This window comes from Pan troglodytes, chromosome 17 (assembly GCF_028858775.2).
Source record: "Pan troglodytes isolate AG18354 chromosome 17, NHGRI_mPanTro3-v2.0_pri, whole genome shotgun sequence".
NCBI lineage: Eukaryota > Metazoa > Chordata > Mammalia > Primates > Hominidae > Pan > Pan troglodytes.
This window is the reverse complement of record NC_072415.2, coordinates 83,648,172-83,667,525: the sequence shown is the minus strand read 5'-3', so window position 1 is coordinate 83,667,525 and position 19,354 is coordinate 83,648,172. Positions and strand designations below refer to the sequence as shown.

Below are 19,354 nucleotides of genomic sequence, written 5' to 3'. Positions count from 1 at the left end.
CTCAGCCTCTAGAATGATGATAAGTCAATTGTTTACAAGCCACCCTGCCCATGGAGTGTTTTGTTTTGTTTTGTTTTGTTTTGTTTTTGAGACCGAGTCTCGCTCTGTTGCCCAGGCTGGAGTGCAGTGGCGTGATCTCGGTTCACTGCAAGCTCCGCCTCCCGGGTTCACGCCATTCTCCTTTCTCAGCCTCCTGAGTAGCTGGGACTACAGGTACCTGCCACCATGCTAGGCTAATTTTTTGAATTTTTAGTAGAGACAGGGTTTCACCGTGTTAGCCAGGATGGTCTCCATCTCCTGACCTCTCGATCCACCCATCTCAGCCTCCCAAAGTGCTGGGATTACAGGGGTGAGCCACCGCACACGGCCCTGCCCATGGAATTTCTGTTACAGCAGCCTGAACAGACTGAGACATTCATTCCTCTTCTCATCTGCTCTGTGGCCTGAGGCAGGCTTTACTGTCTACATCACCAAGGAACCCTTACTGTCTGGCTTCCAGTTGAGTTTGGCCAATGAGAGATAGCAGAAATACATGAGAAGGTAAAAGGAGAAAGAGGTCAGGGTATTTGCTCTTCTCCCTTCCTTGCTTTCTGAGGCCACAGGCCATTTGGATCTCAACTATAGCTCTCTCTAGGTTCTGCACAAATAACACATTCTACAGTTTCTTGTTTCTGGATTCTTTACTATTTCTTCTCTGTTCCCTTAACACTTTTCACAATGCTATAAGTAGTCTTATGCTTCATTCATTGCTCCTCTGGGTTAGCCATGTTCTTCTTTCTTTATAAATGACTGATGCAGAATTTGTTACCAAGAGTAGTCCTAGGAAACTGACTTCCAAAGTGGGATTCTGGGATTGTGTTGCTCATATATTTGATGAGCTCACAAAGTAATATCAAGACTGCTGAAGTTTCTCTGGGTAGTGACATGAGATGGAGGGAAGAATGAAACACTCAGAGGTCAATATCCTGTGATATTTATTCACTTCATGGGTGTATTAGTTACTCATCACTGCATAACAAATAACTGCCAAAACTTAGTGGCTTCGAGTAATAAACACTAATTATCTTACAGTTTCTGTAGGGTAGGGAGTCAAGAGTGTCTTACCTGGTATTTTAGGTATTTCTGACTTACAGACTTCAATGAGGTTACAGTTGAAATATTTGCTGGGGCTGCAGCCATCTGTCGGTTTAACTGAGGCTAAGAAATCTGCTTCAAAGATGTCCCGCCTTTGTAAGTTTCTTGCTGGCTGTTGGCAAGAGGACTCAGCTCCTTACCGTGTAGGCTTCTTCATAGGGGCTGGCTAAGTATTGACATGAAACTGGTTTCTCCTTGCATGGCGAGGGTAAGTGGGAAGCCACATGCTTTTTGTGGAAGTATATGATATAGAAGTCACAAACTATTGCCTCCAGCTGATTCTGAACATTAGAAGTAAGTAGCTAAGTTTAACCTACACTCAACCAGGGAGGGGGAGAGTGGGATTAGGTTTTACCTTTTAAAGAGGCTAAGAATTTGTGGACATATTTTAAACCATTACAGGTGGCAATAGTGACCATAGAGTTTATGGAATGTCTGACTGTTTTTTATTGTCCTTATACTGCACATTTTATTGTCTGTGAAATACTACATGGTACAAAAAATTTCAATGTTCATTGCACAAATGTAGACAAACTGACCACCTTGAATGCTTGTCTCAATGCATCATGAAGAATCTGAAAGCCTCTACGATGACTTTAACAGGAGGTCTTATTTCCTGTAATTAAGGGCCAACCTGGCTGAGGATTAAATCTGTGGACTGCTTTTAAGTGTCACAAGGTTACAAGGCCAAAACAAGTGCTCAGTCCTATCATATTTTCTGTGCTAAAGTAAGGGCACTGGTTATGAAGCAGTGGGATCTGAGATGTGAGATGAGAACGTTTGAAGATAAAGGGATGAGTCTGAGACATTGAACCTCCAGTCCTCAAATCTTCCTTGTTTTTACTTAGGAAACTATAAGAATCTTCTTTTGCATAAAAATGTTTTAATGCCTCTTCCCATAGAGGTGCTTCCTTAAGAGATGCTAATTCTTCTCAGGACCTATCCCCACTAGAGCTCATTGCCTCCTAATGCATAAAGATAACTAAATCTTAGCATAGCTGAGAGAGAGAAGGGGAAGACCTGCTCAGGAGGAGAAAACTATTAAAGTAAAGGAGTTTTGCCAATTTTAATTCTTAGGTATCTAGGAAACATATGGCAGAAGATATTATAAGAGTATTAGACAAAGGAAAACAAAATACAAGATTGGATGAAGATGAATTTATTAAGATAGATGAACTCACTCAGGATTTGGAATTTAATAAATGTGTCTCAAGCACTGGCCATAAAAAATATGTATGCTTTATGGGTTCTCTTGCCATCCCACTAAAGGGAATTAGAGAACATACACCTAGGGCTTAGAATAAAGCCTTTCTTTCTGCTGACAATTCTCTTACATTTTCAAGGCAACATTTGCTTTGCTACTGAGCCCTGGTAGAGACTGACTTTCTAACAATGGACCCACAAGTGATTATATAACACGAGCTCCTTGTCAAGAACTAGACTACCAATCAAAAACTGAACTAACCATCCATGAAATCATAAATGTAGATGTAATAGCAACATTTTTAAATAAATGAAAATGATGTATAGAAAACTGGCCTGAGAAGGGAAGGTAGGTATAAGCATATTGCATGAGCAGTTAGCTCAGAATCCCAATTCTGCTATTTCATCACCTTTGCAGCCTACACTCTGCTCTCATGGGGAGTTTCCATTGACAAATTAAGAGAGCGACAAAAAGCACAGACATGGCTTACAAATAGGTCTACAAGATATGCTGGCACCAACCAGCTGTGGATGGCTACTACATTAGAGTGAAACTCAAGGCTGGCCATGAAATACTTTTGTGTAGAGAAGAGTAGGCATAACGTGAGGTAATTTATCTGATTGTCCACTTTGCATGACAGGTGAGGTAGAACTCTGATTTTAAACATTGATGGTAGGTGGGGTGAATGGTCAGAAATTTGGAAGTAGCAGAATGCAAGGCTAAGGGAATATTGGAAGAACAAAGAGGAAGTGGTGTGTTTATGAACTTCTTGTGCTAAGTCATCCATGTACTGTGCAAATGCCCCCCAGAGAATGCTCTTATTAGGTGGAGAAGATCACCCATCCAGTGAGTATTATCCAGCCTCTTCCTCTCCTCTCTGCTCCGTGCTCTCTACTGCTTGCTCATGAGCCTTTGTCTAAAAGGGCCATGGTAACAAGAATGGAGGCTATGCATGGGCTCAACAATTAGGATTTCACATTGCCAAGGCTAATCTGGCTACTACTGTTGCTAATTACTCACACTGCCAACAACAAAGACAAAAGCTAAATTCTCAGGATGGACCCACAAGAACCAACTGGTTAGGATTATTACACTGAACTACTTCCACTGTGTGGGGGGTGGCTAATGATTCATCCTCACGAGAATAGATGTATGTCCCACATTTATATTTGCCTTCCTTCCTACATTGCTTCTACCAGCAGCACAATTTGTGGACTTCCTAAATGTTTTATTCATCACGACAATGTCCCAAGCAATGTAAGCTCTGATTAAGGAGTTCTTTGCAGGGTGAAAGAAGTGTAGTAATTGGTGAAAGCCCATAAAATCTGTATGCTCCATCACTTTTAAGCCATTGATATGATCTTGAAATAATCTTCTGAAGGCTTATTTACAGCACCAGCTGGGAGGCATTAGACTGAAGGATTGGGGTCCTATAGGACGTGGTATATTTCTTAACTTCCAGCAACCAAAATGATGTCTTCTCTCCACAGCCACGATACACAGATCTTATTATTAAGATGTGGAAATGTTAGTGCTTTCTTTTATTGTTGCATGGAGAAGTGAGGGTTAACTAGCCCAAGATTAATCCCATGGAGGCTGGCCACAGAGAAAAAAGCGGTACCCCTTCAAAGCTCTGAGGAAACTAGCTAAATGCCTAGGCAATACATCCTATTGGAATCCATTTCCCCTTCCATCATGCCAGAGAAGAGCTATTCAACCCCCAAGTCCCAACCTTGAATATTCTGGTAGTGAATCATGCTACTAGCAAACCACACGATACATCTATAGCCAGGAGGCTTGTTTCCCCAGCTACCTATTTGTGCCAGGGATAAGGCTGGTTCATCACCAGATATGAATGCTGAGCTGGCAGGATAGAGCTGGAACTACAATTCCACCATATCCTCATGCTATTATATTCCAGCCCCTGCTTATACCAGGAATGAAGCCAGTGTTTCCTATCATGCAGTTTGCTCCAACAGCCCAAATTTTAGCATCTTTCTCCCAACGTCTAATGTCTAGTCCTGTTAAATCTCTGTACACTACCCTGGAATGCAAGATTCAATGGAGTATCCACATACTTACTACTGCTTCTCTGTATATAAATTTTCTCCAAAAAACTCAGCACTAGAAGGTTTGGCTAAACTCAACCATACATCAGAGGGCAAGGGAGCTTGAGAAATGTCTTCTGTAAAGTGCATCCTTGCAAAACACAAAGGAGGACAGAGAAGGAATGTGAAGGGGCTTATTTATAACAATCAACATAATTTCCCCCTTCAACTTCAGCATCCATTCTTGATTTGTATTTGGATGAAAATAAGTTGCACATACACAACATAGATGATGCTCATATTCCTATCGGCCCACTCATCACTGTGGGGAGAAGTCTTTTCAGCCAACCCAAAGAGAAGCTAAATTGAAATGTTAGCTACCATCAATGCTTCTCCTAGAAAGGAAAGAAAAAGAAATTAGTAACAAATAATTCATATCAAACATAATTGCCATAGTTCATGCATTGAAGCTGGCCACAGGGCTGCATTAATAATCACTGATTCCTTCTCCCCTTGGCACTTGCAATATAAATATTGTAAAAGTTATGCAATATCCATTGCATAACCTACATATGAAACTTTTGCTGCCGAACCAAGAAACAGACAAGGTAGTCTCTTTCCTGGTGAAGAAATTAATCCTGGTTGTCAAGAGGAAAGAGAGTTGCTGCTAAACAGACTGGGGTGGAGGCAGGCATGGAAGAGTATATCTGAAAGCTAGGGGTTTCACTGAGATATTTCTTGATATTCTTATTTTAAATAACAATGATTAATAAGAAACTCTGATGAAGTAATAAAGAGAGTAGACTTTAAGGATTTGGAAACTGGGAATGAAGGTTTGACTCATCACCAGGTAAAATCTTTGACTAGCTGTGGTACTGGCAGAAAGTCGGGGAATATATAATGAATGAGGGAGAAGAAATCTGTGATTATTAACAGTTCTATGGCCAGCTATAATGCAGGGACCATAGCAGTTATATTTCATATGAATTATTTGTCATTCATTTCCCTTTCCTTCCTTTCTAGGAGAAGCAATGGTGGTGGCTAACATTTTGACTTAGTGTCTAGATTGGGCTGACCGAAACAACCTCACCTCACAGTGATGGGGTGTCTGATAGGCATACGAGTATTGTCTATGTTAGGTACGTGCAATTTTGCATCTGAACAAAAGTCAAGAGTGGATGCTGAGGTTGAAGGGGGGTCAGAAATTATGCTGGTTATTCTACAAACACCCCTTCACTTTCCTTCTCTGTCCTTCTTTTCCTGTCTTTGTGCTTTGAGAGGATGCACTTCAGAGCGGACATTTCTCAAGCTCTCCTACCCTCTGATTTCTAGTCAAATCTAGCTCTCACTAGAGTCACTGGCAGGAAACAAGAGTTGGGATAAGAAGAACACTATGAATTTAATTTCCTTCCTTTCTTCCCTGCTGGGCTTTTTAATTTTATTTTATGTATTTTTGAGACAGAGTCTGGCTCTCTCACCCAGGCTGGAGTGCAGTGGCATGATCTCAGCTCACTGCAACTTCCACCTTCTGAGTTCAAGTGATTCTCGTCCCTCAGCCTCCCGAGTAGCTGGGACTACAGTCATGTGCCACCACGCCTGGCTAATTTTTGTATTTTTAGTAGAGATGGGGTTTTGCCATGTTGGCCAGGAAGGTCTCAAACTCCTGGCCTCAAGTGATCCACCCGCCTCGGCCTCACAAAGTGCTGGATTACAGGCATGAGCCACTGCGCCCAGCCCTGGGTTTTATTGGAATGGCAGATTCATTCCTCTACATAAAGGCAGAGCTTCTTAATAGCAGTCCCTGTCCCATGGCTGCAGCTCTAGTTGGGTCTTTCCTTTGTCCATTCACATCTAGGGGTGGCCATTGGCCTCCTGCTGTTATATTCCCTGGGTTCTTTGCCATTCATTATTGGTTCCCTTAACCCCACCCACACCTCTGTAAATAGATCTTTCATTAAAAATGTCTCCATTATTTCTTTGAATGTGTCAACTATTTTCTGCTTGACTTCCATCAATATATGCTACCTGACATTGACACGAATTAATTCTAATAGGAAAAGTTTACAAAGTGAAATTCAAATTCTTTGACACTCCTTTTATTGAGAGGTAGAATTTATTTCTCCTCTTCTTTAACCTTGGCTGAATTATAACTGCTTTGACCAATAGAGAATTGTAGACATGATACTATGCAACTTCAGAAACTAGATGAGAAAGACGTAATCCTTTTGGGCACTTGCTTTCTGGATATCCCCTGTCCAAACATTTCTTTTCAGAACTCAGCCGCCATATTGTGAGACGCTCAAGCTACCTGAAGAGGTTATTTACAGGTGATCTAGTGACAGTATCAGCTGAGATGACCTTGGCATCCTTCCAGCCCAGGCACCAGGGACTGTGTAATGTAGGAGAACAATTCATTTTGTATCTGTTACTCTTGTGCACATTGTACTGTCCAATCACATTATACTTTTTGGTATTTCTTGGATGTGTATTGTTCTTTCTCATTTTGAATAAATATTCTCATCTTTCTGCCAATGCATTTTCCCAAGAAGCTCCATCTTCCCACCTACCAGAATGACACCACTTTATTCTTCAGATCTGAGTTGAAAATTATTTTCCCAAGGTTGCTTTTGTTGACACTTAGGGCAAGCTTTTGTATGAATAAATATATCGATAAATAAGTGAAATCAGTAAATAATAAACAAATATGCCCATAATTAATGGAAATTTTCAATGAGTAGATGAGCATAGAAAGGTCAAGCAAATATAATCGAATGGGACCTGAGATATAAACTTAATACTCATTATTATTTGGACGATAAAAGATTAGATTGGACAGAAGCTTATGTAAAGTAAAGGAAAAAGTAGGCTGAAGACAGAAGATAAAAGATTAGATTGGGCAGAAGCTTACATAAAGTGAGGAAAAAAGTAGGCTGATGACAGAACCTACCTGGTGAAATGCCATCATCATCTACCTTGGTTAAAAGAAGAACGACCCATGGAGAAAAACAATCAGAACTTCAGGAGAGAAGTATCAAAGCAGAGTGACACAGAAATAAAAAGAGAAGAACATGTAGAGAAGGAAGAGGAAATTAACAATGTTAATACTGTTCGAGGGAAGTCCATTAATTGTGGCAATGAATGATTTTTAAGTTTGGAAATTTTTCATCTGTTTTTGAAATTTTTATCACTTTGAAAATAAAGATGGTATATATTTAAGGTATACCCCATAATGTTTTGAAGTACATATACATAGAGACAAAATTACTGCAAAAGCAAATTAACATACACATCTCCTCACATAGTTACTTTTTAAGGGGTGAGAATGCTGGAAATCTTCTTTCTTAGCAAATTTCCAGCAAAATCCCTCTATGTTCAATACACATTACAATATAATTAATTGTAGTCCTCATGTTGTACATTAGATCTCTATCCTAAAGCAACTTTGTACCTGCCCCATTCCCCCAACATTTCCACTCCTGGTAACCATCCTTCTATTTCCTGCTTCTATGTATTTGACTCTTAGATTCCACGTAAAAGTCATACCATTCAGTATTTTGTTTTCTGTTTTTGTCTTATTGCACTTGACATAATGTCCTCCAGGGTCATCCATGTTGTAAATGTCAACATGGATGAATAGTATTTTAAAGACCAAATAGTATTTCGTTGTGTGTATCTATACATATCTCACATAAACTGCCTTCTAATTCTCCCAAAGCCAGGACACTTCTCTCCAGTTTCCCTGCACTATCTAGTGCATACATCATCATCTTTCCTAGGCTAAGGCCTCAGTACTGGTTTTCCCAACTCCAGTCTTGTTTTCTTCTAATTTATTCTCTGCAAGACACCAGCCATAGTGATTTTTCTCTAGATCAAAAATTATGTATATTTTAAAATCAACTGTGCTGTTAGTTGCACAACTCTGAATATATTAAAAATCATTGTACACTTTTATTGGGTGAATTGTATAGTATGTCAATTGTATTTCAATAAAGATATTACAAAAATAAGTAGTGTGGCATTTGCCAGATAATCTTGTGATAATTTTGAATGGGGTGGGGAGGAGTGAAGATTGTTTTTGGCATGAGAAGTGGAGAACAGAATGTAAGCTCCATGAACCCAAGAGTTTTTGCCTGGTTTTACAGTGTTATAGACACTCTACCGTGTTTAAAAACAGTTGCTGGCACAGAGAAGGTGCTCGGTAAATATTTGATGAATGAATAAATGAAATAATAAGAGGTAAAAGGGACCACATGAGCCAAGAGAGGACTTTTGTTATTTTAGGATGGATGAGATGAAAGTTTCTTTGGACTGAGGTAAAGTGATAGTTGGGAAGGAAAGGAGAGGAAGGAGGTCACCTCTTTGGCTTAACTCTCCCTGCAGAAACTGCAATTGCTTCACCTTTGTATTTGTGCTTGTATATTGAGAGGTGGGTAAAATAGTGATTCTTTTCAATAAAATTTTGTTAAGAGTAAGTACTAATAATTTCTCTGTGATGGGTGGTGGTGACCTTCAGAGCCTCTCTACTGAGAATCTTTATAATTTCACCCAATTGTCTTTTCTCCTGCCAAGTATTTACTATTGAGTAAAATTTATCTTACTTATCCTAGCTTTGTGATTAAATTACCAACTTCATTTTATTGATTTATTCTTGCAATAGGTAAAACAATGGACAAGAGGTTTTATGCAGAAGCTTTTAGAGTTACATCCTATATGCTAAAGATTAAGGTGGCTATTTCTTTTTAAATTTATTTTTATTTTTATTTAAATAGTTTTTGGTGAACAGGTGGTGTTAGGTTACATGGATAAGTGCTTTAGTGGTGATTTCTGAAATTTTGGTTCACCTGTCACCCAAGCAGTGTACACTGTACCCATATTGGTGATTTGTTTGATTTTCTTATAGATTCTGAATATTAATCCTTTGTTGAACACATAGTTTGCAAAAATTTTCTCCTACTTTGTGAGTTGTCTGTTTACTCTGCTGATTATTTCTTTCTCTGTGCAGAAGCTTTTTAGTCTAACTAGGTCCCATTTATTTATTTTTGTTTTTATTACATTTGCTTTTGGGGTCTTAGTCATGAATTTTTTGCCTAAGCCAATATCTAGAAGAGTTTTTCTGATGTTATCTTCTAGAATTTTCATGGTTTTTGGTCTTAAGTCTTTGATCCATCTTGAGTTGATTTTTGTAAAAGGTGAGAGATGGGGATTCAGTTTTAATCTTCTACACGTGGCTTGCCAGTTTTCCCAGCACCATTTATTGAATAGAGTGTCCTTTCCCCAGTTTATGTTTTTGTATACTTTCTTGAAGATCAGTTGGCCGTAAGTATTTGGCTTTATTTCTGGGTTCTCTATTCTGTTTGATTGACCTGTATGTAAAGGATATATTTCTAATACAAATAGTTCATCTGTCTATGGATTCTAATATTTCTCTGAGATTGAATGTATCATAATTTTACATTGTTAACCTTGACTTTTCATTTGCTTTCACTCCCTTGCTAAATGTTTCATATGAAATTATACTTTTCATGAAATGTTAATTCTAATAGAGATCTGGAATTTGGCAGTTATTGACAAATGTTGTATCTTCAAGGTTACAAACAAATGCTTATAGGAAATGAGAAAGGAAGATAGAAAATCCTACAGGGAATTTTAGCTATGATCACATTGTTCCCTAAATAATTGAAAAAAAAATGCCATGGTTGATATTTTGAAATCATATGAGGATTTCAAGAATATATTGTTGTACAAGCTTGTCTTGCATGATTTTGCATAGGAATTAAACACCAAAAATAATACTAGCATAAAAGAAGAAGGATTAGGAGAAATAAAAGAAGGCTGAGGAAAATTAAATGAGAGGTTATAACATTTTAGAAATCATGAGAATTTTTTGTGTGCTTTCACCACCAAGAATATGGTTGTTTGAAAGACTTGTGCATAATTACATAATTTAGAATAAAAATATAAATATTGAATTGGACAAATTTGAAGGAGAAAAGAGCTGGGGTTATCTCAAAGCAAAATCATAAGCGGCAAACAGAAACAAGAAAGGGGCTGCTGGAGAAAGTGGAAAAAATAAAAGGAGAAGGGAAGGAAAAGATAATAGAGTATTTTGGAAAAATAAAGATGAGTGAAGAAGTCTTAGGAGCTTCATGCTTGCTAATAAAAAATTACCGGGACTGCAAAAGAAAAAACAGTGAACATAATTATTTCCATCAAATTTGGTTGGATAATAATATTCATGGATGTTTATTTCAAGCTTTTTATTAACAAATATTTTTTAACTTTCTGTATCAGGTATCCTGTTAGGTTACAGAGGTGAAAAGCTGAACAAAGTGTTTCAACTCTGAAGTCACAGTCTGTGAAAGAAATAGACACACCTGCACACATACTTTCAACACAGCATTGTCAAGTCCCGAGATGCACAGGATGCTAGAGGAATAGGGATGAGGGGGACAGAGCTCAGTGGGATGTAAAGAAATTATTTCCGGAGGTGATGATACCTGATGGGAGCTTTAAAGATGAGTGTTTTTCAAAGAAAGGTGGCACGAGAGTCCTTGGAAGACTCTCACAAACTCTCAGAGATATGTGACCACATCATGTAGGCAGGAAGCTACAAGCAGCTCCCTCCTAAATGTATAAATGAGCAAGAAGGAAAACGTCATGAGAAGGGGCTGAAAATGTGGGCCCAGGCTTGGTCATGAGGACCTTGCTTGCCATGCTAAGGAAGTTCATCTTTTACCTTGGGATGTTGGGATGTCAATGAAGGATCTTATTTTGGAGAAATACTTGGTCATATTTTATTTTTAAATATGGCTATGGTAGAGATGAATTAAAGGAGATAACATCAAAACTGGAACCAAAAAGACAATTGAGGTATTTTAGGTGAAATATGATATATAAGAACGAGGGGCCAGGCATGGTGGCTCATGCCTGTAATCCCAACACTTTAGGAAGCCGAGGTGAGAGGATTGTTTGAGCCCAGGAGTTCATGATCAGCCTGGGCAACATGGCCAGACCCCAATTCTGTATTAAAAAAATACAATTAGCCAGATGTGATGGCCAACCCCTGTAGTACCAGCTACTTGGGAAGCTGAGTTGCGAGGATCACTTGACCCTGGGAGTTCAAGGCTGCGGTGAGCTGAGATCATGCCACTGCACTCCAGCCTGGGCAACAGAGGGAGACCCTGTCTCAAGAAAGAACCAAAGTAGATTCAAAAAATTTCTGTGGGACTTGGTGATTATCTGCAGAGAGGAGTCTCAAACGGCATGTATGTGATGTAGGTGACTAGACAGACTGAGGCCATCATCTGAGATCTCGAATTAAGAGGAGAAAGGGTTTTATCAGGAAGGATGATGAGTCCAGATTTGAATATTTTGACTCTAACATACCTGCTGAATATCTAGGTGGAGATATCTTATAGGTGATTGAAGATTTTATTCTAAACCTCAGAGGAGAGAAGTAAAGTGGTGGAAATTAAAAACTATGAGAGTGGATAAAATCAACCTGTGGAGAACAATTCTGTCTCATTTATTTTTATTATTTCATTAATTTTTATTCTTTAATTCTTCTACTTTATGTGGCGTTATTTTGCTGTTTCTCTGCTTTCCTACACCAAAAACTTAGGTTTCATTTTCAGACTTTCTTCTTTTTAATATAAACACTTACAGGTATACATTTCCGAGTACCATTTTTTGTTTGTTGCTACATTCTATTCATTATAAAATTCAGTATTTTCAAAATCATTGTTTCTTATATTAGACCCATGAATTACTTAGAAGTGTGTTATTAGAATTCAAAGCAGATATTTTATTCTTAAATAGCCTTTATTTTTAGAACCATTTTAGAGTTACAGAAAAATTTAGAAGACAGTGTAGAGTATTCTTATATGTCCCCCACACAGATGCCCCTGTTGTTAACACCTTACATCTTTACAGTATCTTCGTTACAAGTAATCGATCAATATTGATCCATTAGTATAACTGAAGTTCAAACTTTGAGTTCCTCAGTTTTACCTGGTGTCTTTTTTCTGTTCCAGGATTCCATCCAGGATAACACATTATATTTAGGCATCCTCTCTCCTTAGTCTTTTCTTGGTTGTGACGGTTTCCCAGATTTTCTTTGCTTTTGATGACCTTGACAGTTTAGAGGAATATCAGGTATATTGTAGGAAGCCCTTCTACTAGAATTAATCTGACATTTATCTCATGATTAGATTGAGATTGTATATTTTTTGGGATAAAGATTGTAATGTGTCATTTTCGTCACATCCAATCAAAGATAGGCACTACCATTGTGATTTTTGACTGTTGGTGCTGACCTTGAACACTGCTGGGATGGTGTTGTCAAGTTTCTCCACAGGTTCTCCACAAGTTACTCTTTTGTTGCCCTTTCAGTCGCTATGAGCAACACCCACTTAAGGAGCAATGACTTATGTTCTCCTTCTTTATGGGGAAGTATCTCTCTGAATTATTTGGAATTCTTCTGCATGATTGATTTGTCTCTTCTCCCTTATGTTTTTCAGTCAACAGTGTGGGCTATGGATATTTATTTTGTATTTTGTGTTATGTTTCAATACTATTTTATTCTAAACACATATTTTTGGTTGTCATTTAAAAGTTTATTTTTACACAATTGCACTGTAATCAATCAGATACATGGTATGACAGTAGTTCTTTGAAATTTGTTGACAATTCCTTTAGTTCCTAATGGACATTTATTTTCCATAGGTATTCTGTGTGTGCTTAAAGTTAATATATGTTCTTCAGGTGTAGGGTACCATGTGTGTTAATTACATCAAGACTGTTGATTTTAATTTTCAGAGCTTCCCTATTCTGGTTCATGTCTTTTCCCTCCTTGGTCTATCAATTACTGAGAGAGGTATGTTAAAACTTTCTTCTATGACTGCGAATTGGTCTTTCTTAGGGTGGAGGGCGGAACTTTATAAATTTACCCTTAATTTCTTTAGAAACTGTGATGCATAGGTTTTTGGTGAACATCAACAATGCCACTTGCTGCAGCTAAAAGTTGTGGACTGAAGGTTGGTGGATGGCATTAGTCCCTCATTCTTTTGATCTCCTGCAGACAGAAGTCCTTGGACTTGGGTGCAGCTGCATACACTATGGTATTGTATTCCAGCAGAGAAATGCTGCTCTTACTCGTAAGAAATGCTGCTTCTTATTCATGTGACAACAGTGATAGCATCCTTGGATGTGAGGAATATGCACTGTGTGCTCAGAAATCAAGGAGTGTGAGCTTAGATGCCAGTTTCTACAGGGGTGCTGGGAGATACCTTCTGTGTTACCTGGCACCCTTAGTCAGGGGTAATGGCTTTATCCATGAGAAATTGACGTGATGCATGTTTCATTCACTGTGGGAATGGAGAGATGGTAGTCTTATAAGAAGTTGACTTTTATTTCATTTTCTTTCTTAATTGCCCTCTCTACAAACTCTAGTAGAAGGAGGTGGTGGTGGTAAGAGCAGATATTATTTTGTTGTTCCTAATCTTAGAGGAGCTCTTTCAGTCCCTTACCATTAAGTATAATAGCTATGGTTTTTTCAGAGATGCCCTTTATCAAATTGAGGAAGTTACCTTATATTTCTATTTGTTGAGAGTTTCTATCACAGATGGGTGTTAGACTTTGTCAAATGCTTATTTTGCATCAGTTGAGATGAATATGTGGCTTTTGTACTTTATTCTATTAATATGGCATATTACATTGATCAATTTTCTTACATTGAGCCACACTTACATTCCTGAGATAAGTCCCACTTAGTTGCAGTGTATAATATTTTTAATGGGTTGTGGGATTCAGTTTGCTAGTTTTTGGTAATTTTTGTGTTCATATTTGTGAGGAATTTTCATATGCAGTTGGGCATTAGGGCCACCATTATGCTGGGATCATTGAACTTAATCCCAAATTGTGCTTTCTTAGGGTACTAAAGGAAGCTAAAAATTGGTATGAAACTGGGCTTATGTTTAGGAATGCTCATAAATTCATTTCATTGTCTCCTCTCTACCCATAGCTAAGACCAAGAGAGGAACAAAGCATATCTTCAAGGTGCCTTACTTTCATTTTCTATTTCTTCCTCTAGAATTTTGTCTTTCAAGTTCCTGAATTTTTCCCTAGTGCCTGATATAAACTCCCATCCTAATAGAACCTCAGGCTTTGTCTTCTTAGCCCCATTTTGATGGCAGTTTAAAATCCAGTTCCAAGCTAGGGATTCTTAAATTCTATATGTTATGGAACACACAAAAATGTTTATATTGCATGACTTGGCCACCTGGAGAGCTGAGTGGATCCATATCTGCATTAACTGGAAGAAACCCCTTTATGCACCATCAGCTGTGAAGTTCAGCCAAGCCACCAGGAGCTGAAGCTTCTGAGCAAATGCCCACTCAGCTAGTTGACCTCTCTGCATCCAGCTTTTACTCAGAGACATTCGCTTAATACCATGCTGGCCCAGCCAACATAAAACTTGCTCATGATATTTATGTAAAGGATTATTTTATGATATCAATATTGTGATATTTAACATGGCCCCAGTACTTACTTTGCTGAGGGGGTTTCTGAACATCGTGCTTTCCTCTAGGGTTGGACTGTGACCCACCAAGAGATCCTGTCTCAACCTCGGAGCTGACGCTCTGCTCAATAAAGCTCAGGAGCCTTTGGAGTTCACATACAGGAAGAGTAAAGAAGTTATGGTCACTTCCAGCTGCTAGTTACTCCTGAGCCTCGGCTGCTGTCTAGTTTTTCCCATTAGTCTGTTTGTCCAAGAGATGATAAAGGACTCTTCTAAAAAGAACCCCTGCTTTGTTGAGTTAGTATTTTATGACTTTGGTTTAAACGACTGGACACACATGTCTGCACATATACACATCAAAGCACAATCCAAAATATGCACCCATTTTACTTCCTCTTCTCCCGTTCTAAGCTATTATATGTAAAGAAGCGTGCATAGGAATGGAAGGAAGGAGAGAATAGTGTTCCTGAGGATGAAGAGAACTATGAAAGCAAGAGTGAGGGTGAGACGAGAGGAGAGAATATGATTTGCAGCCTGACGATGCGGAATTTAGATAAGGGTAATGCAAATACAGTTTTCAGGAAGGCTTTTTCTGAGTTGTGCAAGGTTGATGATTATAGTGATTATAATTCAGCTGTTAGGTGTGTCAGAAAAAGTTTCTAGCATAAGATGCATTGAAGTTTAATTTATATGCAGTAAAATCCATGCTTTTAAGCATACAGTTCTATGCATTTTTACCAAAGTGTATCATGTTATCAACACTACAATCCACATGTGAGAAACAGTTTTAAAATAACTCATTTAACTCTCACAATGAACGAAGAGGCAGGAACGGTTATTATGGCCATTTCACAGGTAAGGAAACTGAACCACAGAGAGGTTAAATGCTCCAGTGACCGAGAAGATAAAAGAATCCTGGGAGTTTGACTTCAGAACCTGAATTTTTAACTAATGCAGATCTCCTGCTCATTTTGTCTATGAACTTTTGGTAACAACTTAAATTCCTTCTTCTAGACTCCTCGGTCTTGGTTTTGTGTTTTTCTTGGATACAACAATATGCTGAAAATGACTCAAGAAGCACAGTTTGAAGACAGAGGGGTAGATAGAAAATAGAAATTGATCTAGGTAAAGATACATGGATAAGTGTACTGATATTCTGCTCATTTGTTATTCTGTCCACAATATACATTTAATTCAAATAGGCAACTCTTTCTGACATACATTCCTCAATCTGAAATTTGGGAAGAAATAAAACAGGTGTTCTGAAGATCCGTGTCTGTAATTGAATTTACCATACCTTGGTATGAGCTCCTTAGATATAAACACGTGCCAAGAGCCTTATGACATTACCACCATCCGATTCCCTCGGAGACTTGCTGCATTAATGTGACAGAGAATGGGTGATTTGTGTTCTTTCTCATGACACTCAATTGCTTTCCTAAAAGGCTGGATAACATCAGATCGGAAGCTGAATGTTGAGTTCCAAGGGATTAGAATTAGTGCAGACCAGCAGGGACAATGAACTAGACGCCGGGAGAGTGAAATAGCTGCACTCTTGGTGATGCTCCTCCTAGCTCTGACTGTCTCTGAAGTGGGAGCCGTACTAGATAGTTCTTGCAGGCCCACCACTAGAAGCTTGTGAGTCTTATAACTCATAGTGATATGTCACACAAAAAGGGAAAAATTCATTTGATAGTTATTAATTAGAAACAACTTCATTTTGTTTTCAAAAACAATGTGGTATCTCTACTTTTCATCATTTTGTGTGTATCACCTTTAATTCACAGCATAATATATACATATATGTGAAATCACATTTATTTTTTGCTGTTTCTCTTTTCCAGGCACTTTTTTTTCTGTTGAGCTGGACATGAGTCAATAAGAGCTAAAAGCGTGTCTTTATTAAACAGTTATATGTGCAAATCATAATAAAAACTATCATTTATGCAGGGCTTCAACATCACAGATATGTCTGCAGTTTCTGAGATAGGTATCGCTGTCCCGATTTTACATAAGAGTAAACTCAGCTCACAGGGGTTGACTTCCTCAAGGCCCCACAGCAAGTAATTTATGAGGTCTGAATCCAAACAACCTGACATAAAATATTGTGACATTGAAGTTACACAACACACACACACACGCACATACATACACGTCACACAAACACTGAAGTCAGAGTCATTCTTGGTTATAGAAATAATACATTCAAAAAATTCATTCTTGCAATTATTTTTCTCACCTTATGCTTAATGTACTGAATTAGGGTGAAAACAGAATATGGAAACTCTTTTCATGATTAGCTTTTGATTTGTGTCCTCTGACAATTATTAGTTTTTTTTTTACTAACAAAATGTTTAGCTTAAGATAGCACTCTTCATTTGCTTACTGGTGCTTGGGAGGCATTGGAAGTTAATCAGAAGGCATGAAAAATACAACTTCATTTTTTTTCTGACATCCAAGGGCTTTGCCCAGCTGTAGCTATTTCTAAGAAACAAAGGGCATGAGTACATTATTTGTTCCTTTTACCAGCCATGCATCTTAATAACAGCAAGTATCTATGTACACCATGTACAATTTAATAAGGCTTTTTATTAATGTTATACTCTTCTACATATGAATCAGTACAATCTAGCCACAGAAAACTCTCTATACAAGAGTTTATGTGCTTTATTCTATTTAAGTTAGAGCCAGGCGCAATGGCTCATGCCTGTAATCTCAGCATTTTGGGAGGCCCAGACAGAGGTGTCACTTAAACTCAGAAGTTCGAGACCAGCCTGGGCAACGTGGTGAAACACTGCGTCTACAAAAAAAAATTAGGTAAGCGGAGTGGTGTGTACCTGTAGTACCAGCTACTTGGGAGGCTGAGGTGGGAGGATTGCTTAAGCCCAGGAGGTCGAGGCTGCAGTGAGCCATGATCCCACCGCTGTACTCCAGCTTCGGTGACAGAGCAAGACCCAGTCTTATTTAAAAAAAAAAAAGTTGGACAGTGACTTTCATTATATTTTGCATTATTATGTATTGTTTTACACAAATGCACTAATTCCCATATATTTGTCTTAATTCAGTCAGTTTATTTTTGGCTTACTTCTTTTCTTCACCCCTAAGTACATTTTATTTTGGCACATTTTAGCTTGGACATTTAGGTTTATACTTCTTGTGTCTCTTGTGTTGCATGTATTTATGAACTCAGAAAATTTTATTAAAATATAATTTCTTTATGACAGAGAGTGGAATTGAATTTCAAGGGTGGAGAGATTTCCATAATGAGGCATCTGTGATATAAAACGCTGAAGACATATTTTCAAAAAATACCTAAAAATATATTTTTGAAATGGTTGCACTCAGGGATCATTAATGATAATGTAAATAAACTGAAGGGAATCTTAGAGATTATTTTACTTCCCACTCTCATGTTGTATAGCTCAGAAAATTGCCTTTTAAATTTAACAGCCAATAACCTTAATGTCTTTTTTTTTTTTTTTTTTTGACCAAGTCTCACTGGGTTGCCCCGGCTGGAGTGCAATGGTGCAATCTCAGCTTGCTGCAAGCTCCACCTCCCAGGTTCAAGCAGTTCTCCTGCCTCAGTCTTCCAAGTAGCTGGGACTAGTGCGAACCACCAAGCCCGGCTAAGTTTTGTACTCTTAGTAGAGACGGGGTTTTGTCATATTGGCCAGGGTGGTCTCGAACTCCTGACCTCAAGTGATCCACCTGCCTTGGCCTCCCAAAATACTGGGATTACAGATGTGACCAACCGTGCCCAGCCTAATAACCTTAATTTCTGTCCCTGTTACTCTTAGAAACTGAACTTGAAACCTACTTTCACAGAGGAACTACAGAAAAAAATAAAGTGCACAAATTCTTTAATTTCCACTCTTCAACAGGACTTGATCACCAAGCAAACATAGGAGGTGATGTTACTGAGCAGAGGGTCTCGCTGCCCGGTGCACTGGAAGCCAATACTGGCTTTTATTGTGAGTCGACCAACACAGAGACCAGGTGTGCAGCTCAAATCTGTCTCCTTCTGCTGACTTTATGGCCATATTTTTATTAAAAATGTTTAAAGGTGGATTGGGGGATTAGCAGGCAATTGGTGAAAGGAAAAAAGGAAAAGGAAAGGAAAAAAGTCCTCAGGCATGGGCAGCTATTCTTTCATGTTGCCTCATAGGTCCCATGTGCAAATTCAGGAGGCGTTCATATGAAATATGCTGTTGAAATTCAGGCTGTAATTTCAGCAAGGTTGTTCTGCACATAATCTAGTTGGCTCTACTGGTTTTAACTGATGTCAGCCAGTTTTGTTGTCTTACAAGCAAAAGAAGTTTCAGCGTTTTGTGTGTGTGTGTGTGTGTTAAAATTTGTTATGCAAACTCAAGAAATTATGTTAGTCATTGGTTTCTTTAACTCTTTGGGACATGGTTTCAGTGAGAGAAAGGGAAGAATTGGGCTTGGCTC

General features: G+C 38.4%; 1 long non-coding RNA gene across 1 annotated transcript in view; it reads left to right on the top strand.

Moving 5' to 3' along the window:
- LOC129137891 (uncharacterized) overlaps positions 1–19,354 on the top strand; it is a 223,338-nt gene that overhangs the window by 64,451 nt on the left and 139,533 nt on the right. The window lies entirely within an intron of this gene.